Genomic DNA, 11,000 nt, shown 5'->3' on the forward strand with positions numbered 1-11,000 from the left:
TGATGAATAAGGAAGGAAGTAGTACTGCATATAGAAGGAGGTGACAGGTGAGGTAGGAAGTAGTGCTGTGCATTGACTGCCCTATTGTGGCACTCTGCTCTCCTCTGCCCTATTGTGGCACTCTGCTCTCCTCTGCCCTATTGTGGCACTCTGCTCTCCTCTGCCCTATTGTGGCACTCTGCTCTCCTCTGCCCTATTGTGGCACTCTGCTCTCCTCTGCCCTATTGTGGCACTCTGCTCTCCTCTGCCCTATTGTGGCACTCTGCTCTCCTCTGCCCTATTGTGGCACTCTGCTCTCCTCTGCCCTATTGTGGCACTCTGCTCTCCTCTGCCCTATTGTGGCACTCTGCTCTCCTCTGCCCTATTGTGGCACTCTGCTCTCCTCTGCCCTATTGTGGCACTCTGCTCTCCTCTGCCCTATTGTGGCACTCTGCTCTCCTCTGCCCTATTGTGGCACTCTGCTCTCCTCTGCCCTATTGTGGCACTCTGCTCTCCTCTGCCCTATTGTGGCACTCTGCTCTCCTCTGCCCTATTGTGGCACTCTGCTCTCCTCTGCCAGGCTCTCTGCTCTCCTCTGCCCTATTGTGGCTCTCTGCTCTCCTCTGCCCTATTGTGGCTCTCTGCTCTCCTCTGCCCTATTGTGGCTCTCTGCTCTCCTCTGCCCTATTGTGGCTCTCTGCCCTCCTCTGCCCTATTGTGGCTCTCTGCTCTCCTCTGCCCTATTGTGGCTCTCTGCTCTCCTCTGCCCTATTGTGGCTCTCTGCTCTCCTCTGCCCTATTGTGGCACTCCCCTCTCCTCTGCCCAGATCTGGCACTCCGCTCTCCTCTGTCCTCTCATTCACCTCTCCTTGTTTTCTCATCATTTTTCTTGGTGTCTTGTTTCTTTTTTTCATATTTTGCAGCTTATAATTCTCTTTCCCTTCGCCGCGTCCTCTCACCCGTCTTTTTCCAAATGTTCTCATTTGTTTGCCGTCTTTTTTTCCTATTTGAAGCTCTTTTAAAAGTGAAACATTTTCTAAATTTTCTGGTGATTTATACTGACTCTGTGATCTCTAATAGGTAGCGGTGATGGGAAGTGGGCACCTTAGTGGGGGTGGGGGGTCTGTCTGCACATGTGCTCACAGGAGCCCCAAATCTCAACTAGTGCTGAAAGCACCTCTTGGCTGATGTTGGCTGATGAGGCACCTCTTCCCCATCCCTGTTGGCTGATGAGGCCGCCAATCATAATAGGTAGCGGTGCCAGCATCCTGAGCACAGGAGCTGGTTCAGATTTGCATCCCAGTTGTTGAGGGGTCCCTTGGATTTTGCATAGTGTAAAGGAACAGCAGCAGGCATCTATAGAGAGTTGTATGCATGGCCATTGATACCTCTAACTCTCTCCGGATGTCGTCTTTCCATCACTGTTGCCCATTTAGAACTATTTAAGCTGAACTCCGGGCACAAAAACTTTCACTTAAATATATTCCTCAATAGTGCAGCCAATCAGATCTTTCCAGTAGAAAATGCATTCTGATTGGTTGATGTCGGTACTGCGCCCTGTACAGAAACTCTGAAACTCTGACCACGACCTTTTGCTTGTTTGCATGGAGCAACAAAGGGTTAAAACCAGCATCCTGTGTTTTTAGCTGTGTGTGACCCCGCTGGGAAGATTCCTTCTCAGTATTCTTAGTATCTACCCATGTGACCATTGTAACCAGAACAGAAGGTGATGGAAAGCGAAAAAAAGTTAACATTTGTCATTGCAACTGGTGAAGAGCACATATTTTTCCTATGGAGATGCCAGATGGTCGAGTCTCCCGTCTGCAGCAGAGATTTCTGTCCCCTTCCTGTGGTGTCTCTGGGACAGGAAGTAAAAGGAAATCTCCAATGTTAGAATAAGGAGAGCAATGTAAGCCTGGGGATTTGGGATTGGAGCACATTTCTAATAAAATTAAAAAGTTACATTGCTGACCTGGCTGACTCAATACGATGCCTCTCAAATTTCTGAGATGACAAAGAGGCACAAAATAATGTAGGTGAATGACACACCCCTGCCACGCCCACGCGGAACATGAACAAATAAGATTCAAAAAATGATTGTATGAACCCACAACTGATTTTTCCTGCCAATTGTTTTACTTTACACTGGCTTTGTAAAATAACTAATACAATAATAAAGAGGATGGATGTAAGGACTAGTGTACTCCCTACGCTATTAACAGAGGTCTAAATGGCAGCCCAAAAAGAAGGACATCTGAGAAGAAAAAAAGGACAGAAGGATCAGGTTCCAAAAGAGGAAAATAGTCCCTTCAATTAAGGGATAGTGTTCCAAAAGAGGAAAATGGTCCCTCCAATTAAGGGATAGTGTTCCAAAAAAGGAATAGTCCCTCCAGTTAAGGGGTAGTGTTCCAAAAGAGGAAAATCGTCCCTCCAATTAAGGGATATGGTAAAGCTATCCAATCCCTTCAAAGGCAATGGCCATAAAATGTTGGTCTCTATACAGCACATACCTTGAAAGCATGTACAAAGAAAAGAAACAAAAAACATTCAACATGAGTAATACGTAGTGAGGAGGAAGGAGGCATTCTCTGCATCACTTTGGCTGGGTAGATGCTACCTGCCAGCCAACAATCCAGGGATGATTTCCTTGACATATCTATTTCAAGCTGCTGCAGTCCCCTCTTGTGTTTTCCCATACATACGTAAACCCAGTCACTAAGATCTCATGTAAACTTTCAAAAGATATTTTCCGTATTTGTAAAAATCTGCAGTTTTCAGTATAATAATACTTGGTTGTCCTGACATAAGGTCCTTGTTACAAACATCCTGTTATAGGGTGACAACGCTCTGCCCATGCCTCCGAATTGTTCTCTTGTGTTGTCACACGCTCTCCCAATGCAGATTACATGTAGCCTACATACTACAGCACATTACACCGGCATGGTCCAGTGTTGTCACCGTCAGGAAACCCACCCAAGCCTAAGGTTTACATCTACGATGTGTCTAGTTACCTAGATGGTGCTGAGAATCATAGGACGTAAATATTGTATAAATATGAATGTTCACAGAGATTCACAAGGAGAATTGTTTATAAATAGACCCCTAAATCTAAAGGAGGAGTGCAGGTGACTAGACACAGAACTTGCACAATAGTTACATTTATATGAGTTTGTATCAAAGGAACAACTTAAAAGGTTCCTGCGTACGCAACACACATGGGTAGGTAGCTCATGTAGAAAATTCTGCTACAGGCGTCCCATGTTTTTTTCTTACATACATACAAGAGTCATGTGTTTTCTTCCTGGGATCTCAGTGAGCTATGTGTATTTCTTCCAGACCAGTGCAGTAATCCAGACTCAGATCTTCCTGTAATAAAGACCGGTCACTGCTGCTCTCTCTCCTTGTGCAGGGTGACTGATCTTGTCTCCGCCCCCTCCTGTAATAACGACCGGTCACTGCTGCTCTCTCTCCTTGTGCAGGGTGACTGATCTTGTCTCCGCCCCCTCCTGTAATAACGACCGGTCACTGCTGCTCTCTCTCCTTGTGCAGGGTGACTGGTCTTGTCTCCTCCCCCTCCTGTAATAAAAACTGGTCACTCATGCTCTCTCTCCTTGTGCAGGGTGACTGATCTTGTCTCCGCCCCCTCCTGTAATAAAGACTGGTTACTCCTGCTCTCTCCTCTTGTGCAGGGTGACTGGTCTTGTCTCCGCCCCTCCTGTAGCTTTCTACAGACAGTCTGTAGTGGGTGGAGCCTGCTGGGCCCTCCCACAGCTCTGCTCTGTGCACATTCTGTTTGCAAATGCATTCAGTGCGCACAAAGTGGATTTATATCCTCTTCAGTCACTGAGGAATATATTGCAGTATTGCAGAAAGTTCTTGTGTCCGGAGTTTGGCTTTAATGCTACTCTGGAACAGGTTCTAATCAACAGATATGATAAATGCTTGTTTTTCCTTTTCTGTCTCTCTCCCTCCAACGTTCCTCCTTTCCCTCTCTCCTCTTCCTCCCTCCTTCTTCCCCTCTCCTCCGGCACCCCCTTCTCCCTCTTACCCCGTCTTGTGATGCTGTAATGCTTTTGCACATCTGTTTGTGACACATCCTCTGTTCCTGTGTCCAGAGCCTCCTTCTCTTCCCTGGCTGCTGCTTCCTACCCATTCTTTCATGGCTCAGTCATCTATTCCTCGCACCTCTCCTTCTGTTCCTTCCACATTCACTGCTTCCATGACCAGAAAGGGGGCTCATTTGGGTCCCCTTTGCTGCCCCCGCTGCTTTTATTTCCTGCTCCCTCTTATCCGGTGGGATTCCACTCATGACTAAACAGTACACACACACAGGTGCACAGTGTTCCAGTAGTGGTTACAAAAATGTCTTCTTCCTCCCTGCAGTCCCTTCTCTGCCCCCTTTGACGGTAAGGGGAGGGGGTCGATAAGAGTTCTCATATATTCCGGGGGATGATGTCATCGCTCCGCTATGCTAAATGTTTATTTATCTGAGTATGTACAGAGAAAGGCGCCTGGCTCTGCTCTGCCACTGACTTTATCTCTGACCTTGACTTGTAGCGCCTCCACCCTCCACTTCTACCGTTGTAGCCCAGAGGTTGGTGACCTCAAGGCTGATGTGGAACTACGAGTGCATGCATGGCCAGGGTGTGCTTGGTCTTGTGGTTCCTCAAGAAAAGTAGAAAGATGCCGGGTGCAGCATCAGATTTCATGTTTCTTGGAAAGAATATCAGAGATGGAGAATGAGAAGATAGAGAGAGACGTAGAGGAGAAGAGCTTACAATCTATTAGTATATAAGGGAGGATACAGAAGGTAGAAGAGCTTACAATCTATTAGGTATAAGGGAGGATACAGAGGGTAGAAGAGCTTAGAATCTATTAGGTATAAGGGAGGATACAGAGGGTAGAAGAGCTTACAATCTATTAGTATATAAGGGAGGATACAGAAGGTAGAAGAGCTTACAATCTATTAGTATATAAGGACGGATACAGAAGGTAGAAGAGCTTACAATCTATTAGGTATAAGGGAGGATACAGAGGGTAGAAGAGCTTACAATCTATTAGTATATAAGGAAGGATACAGAAGGTAGAAGAGCTTACAATCTATTAGGTATAAGGGAGGATACAGAGGGTAGAAGAGCTTACAATCTATTAGTATATAAGGAAGGATACAGAAGGTAGAAGAGCTTACAATCTATTAGGTATAAGGGAGGATACAGAGGGTAGAAGAGCTTACAATCTATTAGTATATAAGGAAGGATACAGAAGGTTGAAGAGCTTACAATCTATTAGGTATAAGGTTGGATACAGAGGGTAGAAGAGCTTACAATCTATTAGTATATAAGGAAGGATACAGAAGGTAGAAGAGCTTACAATCTATTAGGTATAAGGGAGGATACAGAGGGTAGAAGAGCTTACAATCTATTAGTATATAAGGAAGGATACACAAGGTAGAAGAGCTTACAGTCAGGGCCGGATTTACTCTCCCTGCCGCCCCAAGGCCAGGTCTTGTGACTGACAGTCATTTTGGTGTCACCCCCTCTGAAAAGTCGGGCACTCGGACATGGACCGAGAGCCCGACAGTGCCCGGAGAGAGGAGGGGACCCGACGGCATACCTCATCCCGCCGGGTGAATGTCCCGTCCGCTCCCTGCCGGCGTCCATCACCAAGATGCTCACCGGCAGGCATCAATTAGATGGTCGTGCATGTGCGATGACGTCATTGTGCATGCGCGAGGTGATGTCACGCGCATGCGTGGTGACGACACTGAGGGGTGGCACCTGACACCCGACCTCGGGACGCCCCTGAGGCAAAACTGTATAAATCTCAGAACTGGAGGGATACAAATCATTTTATATGCTCCCGCATATGTATTTGACATGTATGCCTGGTGTTTAACCATAAAAGCTAAATGGCTGTCAGACATTCCAATGTAACGGAAAAGAGCCAGTGGTTGGTGACCTTGGCACCCCAGCTGTGGGGGAACTCCAAGTCCCATGAGGCATTGCAAGACTCTGACAGCCACCTGTATGACCCCCAGAGGCAGAAGCATGATGGGATTTGGGTAGGCCGAGGTTGCCTACCCCTGATGCTGGCTGCTGTCACCCCCAGCACACAGCATGCTGCCTGACTCCTGGATGATCCCATTCCATTTCCCGTCCACCCTGCGCGCTACTTGAACTTGCTCGCCATCGTGTTGATTTTCCCTTTGACCGGAGTCTATTATACAATACGATTGTATGACTGATCCTCCCTGGCGGGGCGCTCTCTCTCTGCCCTCTGCCTGTCTGTAGAGCTGCGCTGTTTGTTAGGAGTGGGAAGGAACTGATTCCAAGCATTTCTCCATTCTCCTCCGGCGCTGGCCCCGGTCACCTCTGCTGGCAAGGGCCTCCTTGGATGAATCACTGCACCCTGCACTCCGCCACTGACTTTATGGCAGAGCGCAGCGAGCAGACCCAGAGCAACGTGATGGAAAGCAGATTAACATTTTTCGCAACACAAATTTATTAAACAGGATATTTTTTACATAGCAACTCTCTGTTCCTAGTGAAAACTCTGCTCCGTTGACCTTTCGGAGTCGAAGGAAAATTCGGGCTTGTACCATGTTGTTGTCAAACAATGGGATGTGCCAGAGCCATTTTGCCATAAATATGTTGCAGGGGAAATAAAGTATTTTCCCAGCTTTCTTTCCTGCTCAGTAGATGATGATTAGGGGGAAAAAAAACCTTGTTTACGTGTCTAGTTTGTATATGTACATAGGGGCAGCCATATTTGTTCACTACATATGCAGCCTCAGCTTCCTACTTAGTACTACCGTATAGTGACTGCGTTGCTGCATGTCCACACTTGTGAATGGTGCCGATCGCATTAGTCTCATGGATATCTCTGGGTGACTCCTGTGATTTGCTGCAGGTGGGAGGTGCAGTACTATACAATGACAGCTGCCACCACCTGCAGTTGTTTGCATGTAATTGCACAGCCTGCGATTACCTGCAGACGACTGCACTGGGACTTCCGTACCGTGAGACAAACAGTCTGCATCCTGGTGTGGTTGTCCGCAGTTAATCGCAGGCTGAGCAATTACATGCAAACATCTGCAGGCACCACTGTCATTGTATTGTACTGCACCTCCCACCTGCAGCAGATCATATGAGCCTCATGGAGGAATCCCTAAGATTTGTGCAATCAGTCCCATTCGGAAAGTGTGAATGGGGTCTAAAACAAGTCTATGGCTCTGTCTGAGTACAAATAATAGACTCTCTATGAGTCTAACTGAGCTTATTTCAGCAATCAGATACTGGAGGAGAAAGAAGTGCTGGATCAATAGTATAGTCAGGATGGGATCAATGGGGTAGAATGGTGCCATTCAGGTCACTGGTGGACCCCAGAGGAGGGTGTTACTACAATAGTCAGGTTGGGCTCAATGGGGTAGAATGGTGCCAGTCCGGTCATTGGTAGACCCCAGAGGAGGGTGTTCCAATAGTCAGACTCGGCCCAATAGGGCAGAATGGTGCCAGTTTGGTCATTGGTAGACCCCAGAGGAGGGTGTTACAATCGTCAGGCTTGGTTGAATGGGGGTAGAATGGTGCCAGTCCAGTCATTGGTAGACCCAAGTGGAGGGGATTACAATCATCAGATGGGATCAATGGGGTAGAATGGTGCCAGTCCGGTCTTTGGTAGACCCCAGAGGAAAGTATTACAATAGTCAGACTGGAATGAATCGGGTAGAATGGTGCCAGTCCAGTCATTGGTAGACCCCAGAGGAGGGTGTTACAATAGTCAGACTGGAATGAATCGGGTAGAATGGTGCCAGTCCAATCATTGGTAGACCCCAGTGGAGGGGATTACAATCATCAGATGGGATGAATGGGGTAGAATTGTGTCAGTCCAGTCATTGGTAGACCCCAGAGGAGGGTGTTACAATAGTCAGGCTGGAATGAATGGGGTAGAATTGTGTCAGTCCGGTCATTGGTAGACCCCAGAGGAGGGTGTTACAATAGTCAGGCTGGAATGAATGGAGTAGAATTGTGTCAGTCCAGTCATTGGTAGACCCCAGAGGAGGGGATTACAATCATCAGATGGGATGAATGGGGTAGAATTGTGTCAGTCCAGTCATTGGTAGACCCCAGAGGAGGGTGTTACAATAGTCAGGCTGGAATGAATGGGGTAGAATTGTGTCAGTCCGGTCATTGGAAGAGCCGAGAGGAGGGTGTTACAATAGTCAGGCTGGGATGAATGGGGTAGAATTGTGTCAGAAGAAGGTAGAAGAGCTTACAATCTATTAGTATATAAGGACGGATACAGAAGGTAGAAGAGCTTACAATCTATTAGGTATAAGGGAGGATACAGAGGGTAGAAGAGCTTACAATCTATTAGTATATAAGGAAGGATACAGAAGGTAGAAGAGCTTACAATCTATTAGGTATAAGGGAGGATACAGAGGGTAGAAGAGCTTACAATCTATTAGTATATAAGGAAGGATACACAAGGTAGAAGAGCTTACAGTCAGGGCCGGATTTACTCTCCCTGCCGCCCCAAGGCCAGGTCTTGTGACTGACAGTCATTTTGGTGTCACCCCCTCTGAAAAGTCGGGCACTCGGACATGGACCGAGAGCCCGACAGTGCCCGGAGAGAGGAGGGGACCCGACGGCATACCTCATCCCGCCGGGTGAATGTCCCGTCCGCTCCCTGCCGGCGTCCATCACCAAGATGCTCACCGGCAGGCATCAATTAGATGGTCGTGCATGTGCGATGACGTCATTGTGCATGCGCGAGGTGATGTCACGCGCATGCGTGGTGACGACACTGAGGGGTGGCACCTGACACCCGACCTCGGGACGCCCCTGAGGCAAAACTGTATAAATCTCAGAACTGGAGGGATACAAATCATTTTATATGCTCCCGCATATGTATTTGACATGTATGCCTGGTGTTTAACCATAAAAGCTAAATGGCTGTCAGACATTCCAATGTAACGGAAAAGAGCCAGTGGTTGGTGACCTTGGCACCCCAGCTGTGGGGGAACTCCAAGTCCCATGAGGCATTGCAAGACTCTGACAGCCACCTGTATGACCCCCAGAGGCAGAAGCATGATGGGATTTGGGTAGGCCGAGGTTGCCTACCCCTGATGCTGGCTGCTGTCACCCCCAGCACACAGCATGCTGCCTGACTCCTGGATGATCCCATTCCATTTCCCGTCCACCCTGCGCGCTACTTGAACTTGCTCGCCATCGTGTTGATTTTCCCTTTGACCGGAGTCTATTATACAATACGATTGTATGACTGATCCTCCCTGGCGGGGCGCTCTCTCTCTGCCCTCTGCCTGTCTGTAGAGCTGCGCTGTTTGTTAGGAGTGGGAAGGAACTGATTCCAAGCATTTCTCCATTCTCCTCCGGCGCTGGCCCCGGTCACCTCTGCTGGCAAGGGCCTCCTTGGATGAATCACTGCACCCTGCACTCCGCCACTGACTTTATGGCAGAGCGCAGCGAGCAGACCCAGAGCAACGTGATGGAAAGCAGATTAACATTTTTCGCAACACAAATTTATTAAACAGGATATTTTTTACATAGCAACTCTCTGTTCCTAGTGAAAACTCTGCTCCGTTGACCTTTCGGAGTCGAAGGAAAATTCGGGCTTGTACCATGTTGTTGTCAAACAATGGGATGTGCCAGAGCCATTTTGCCATAAATATGTTGCAGGGGAAATAAAGTATTTTCCCAGCTTTCTTTCCTGCTCAGTAGATGATGATTAGGGGGAAAAAAAACCTTGTTTACGTGTCTAGTTTGTATATGTACATAGGGGCAGCCATATTTGTTCACTACATATGCAGCCTCAGCTTCCTACTTAGTACTACCGTATAGTGACTGCGTTGCTGCATGTCCACACTTGTGAATGGTGCCGATCGCATTAGTCTCATGGATATCTCTGGGTGACTCCTGTGATTTGCTGCAGGTGGGAGGTGCAGTACTATACAATGACAGCTGCCACCACCTGCAGTTGTTTGCATGTAATTGCACAGCCTGCGATTACCTGCAGACGACTGCACTGGGACTTCCGTACCGTGAGACAAACAGTCTGCATCCTGGTGTGGTTGTCCGCAGTTAATCGCAGGCTGAGCAATTACATGCAAACATCTGCAGGCACCACTGTCATTGTATTGTACTGCACCTCCCACCTGCAGCAGATCATATGAGCCTCATGGAGGAATCCCTAAGATTTGTGCAATCAGTCCCATTCGGAAAGTGTGAATGGGGTCTAAAACAAGTCTATGGCTCTGTCTGAGTACAAATAATAGACTCTCTATGAGTCTAACTGAGCTTATTTCAGCAATCAGATACTGGAGGAGAAAGAAGTGCTGGATCAATAGTATAGTCAGGATGGGATCAATGGGGTAGAATGGTGCCATTCAGGTCACTGGTGGACCCCAGAGGAGGGTGTTACTACAATAGTCAGGTTGGGCTCAATGGGGTAGAATGGTGCCAGTCCGGTCATTGGTAGACCCCAGAGGAGGGTGTTCCAATAGTCAGACTCGGCCCAATAGGGCAGAATGGTGCCAGTTTGGTCATTGGTAGACCCCAGAGGAGGGTGTTACAATCGTCAGGCTTGGTTGAATGGGGGTAGAATGGTGCCAGTCCAGTCATTGGTAGACCCAAGTGGAGGGGATTACAATCATCAGATGGGATCAATGGGGTAGAATGGTGCCAGTCCGGTCTTTGGTAGACCCCAGAGGAAAGTATTACAATAGTCAGACTGGAATGAATCGGGTAGAATGGTGCCAGTCCAGTCATTGGTAGACCCCAGAGGAGGGTGTTACAATAGTCAGACTGGAATGAATCGGGTAGAATGGTGCCAGTCCAATCATTGGTAGACCCCAGTGGAGGGGATTACAATCATCAGATGGGATGAATGGGGTAGAATGGTGCCAGTCCAGTCATTGGTAGACCCCAGTGGAGGGGATTACAATCATCAGATGGGATGAATGGGGTAGAATGGTGCCAGTCCAGTCATTGGTAGACCCCAGTGGA

At 47.9% G+C, this 11,000-nt stretch overlaps 1 long non-coding RNA gene across 1 annotated transcript; it reads left to right on the forward strand.

Annotated features, from left to right (window-relative positions):
- The first annotated feature begins 5,150 nt into the window (after positions 1-5,150).
- LOC108786539 lies at positions 5,151-8,322 on the forward strand. Its single transcript, XR_001941211.1, has 3 exons — positions 5,151-5,244; positions 5,336-5,426; positions 8,284-8,322. It is a non-coding gene; the product is annotated as an uncharacterized LOC108786539 (long non-coding RNA).
- The last annotated feature ends 2,678 nt before the right edge of the window (positions 8,323-11,000 follow it).

This window comes from Nanorana parkeri, unplaced genomic scaffold (genome assembly GCF_000935625.1).
Source record: "Nanorana parkeri isolate BGI_ZX_2015 unplaced genomic scaffold, ASM93562v1 scaffold215, whole genome shotgun sequence".
NCBI classification, from domain to species: domain Eukaryota; kingdom Metazoa; phylum Chordata; class Amphibia; order Anura; family Dicroglossidae; genus Nanorana; species Nanorana parkeri.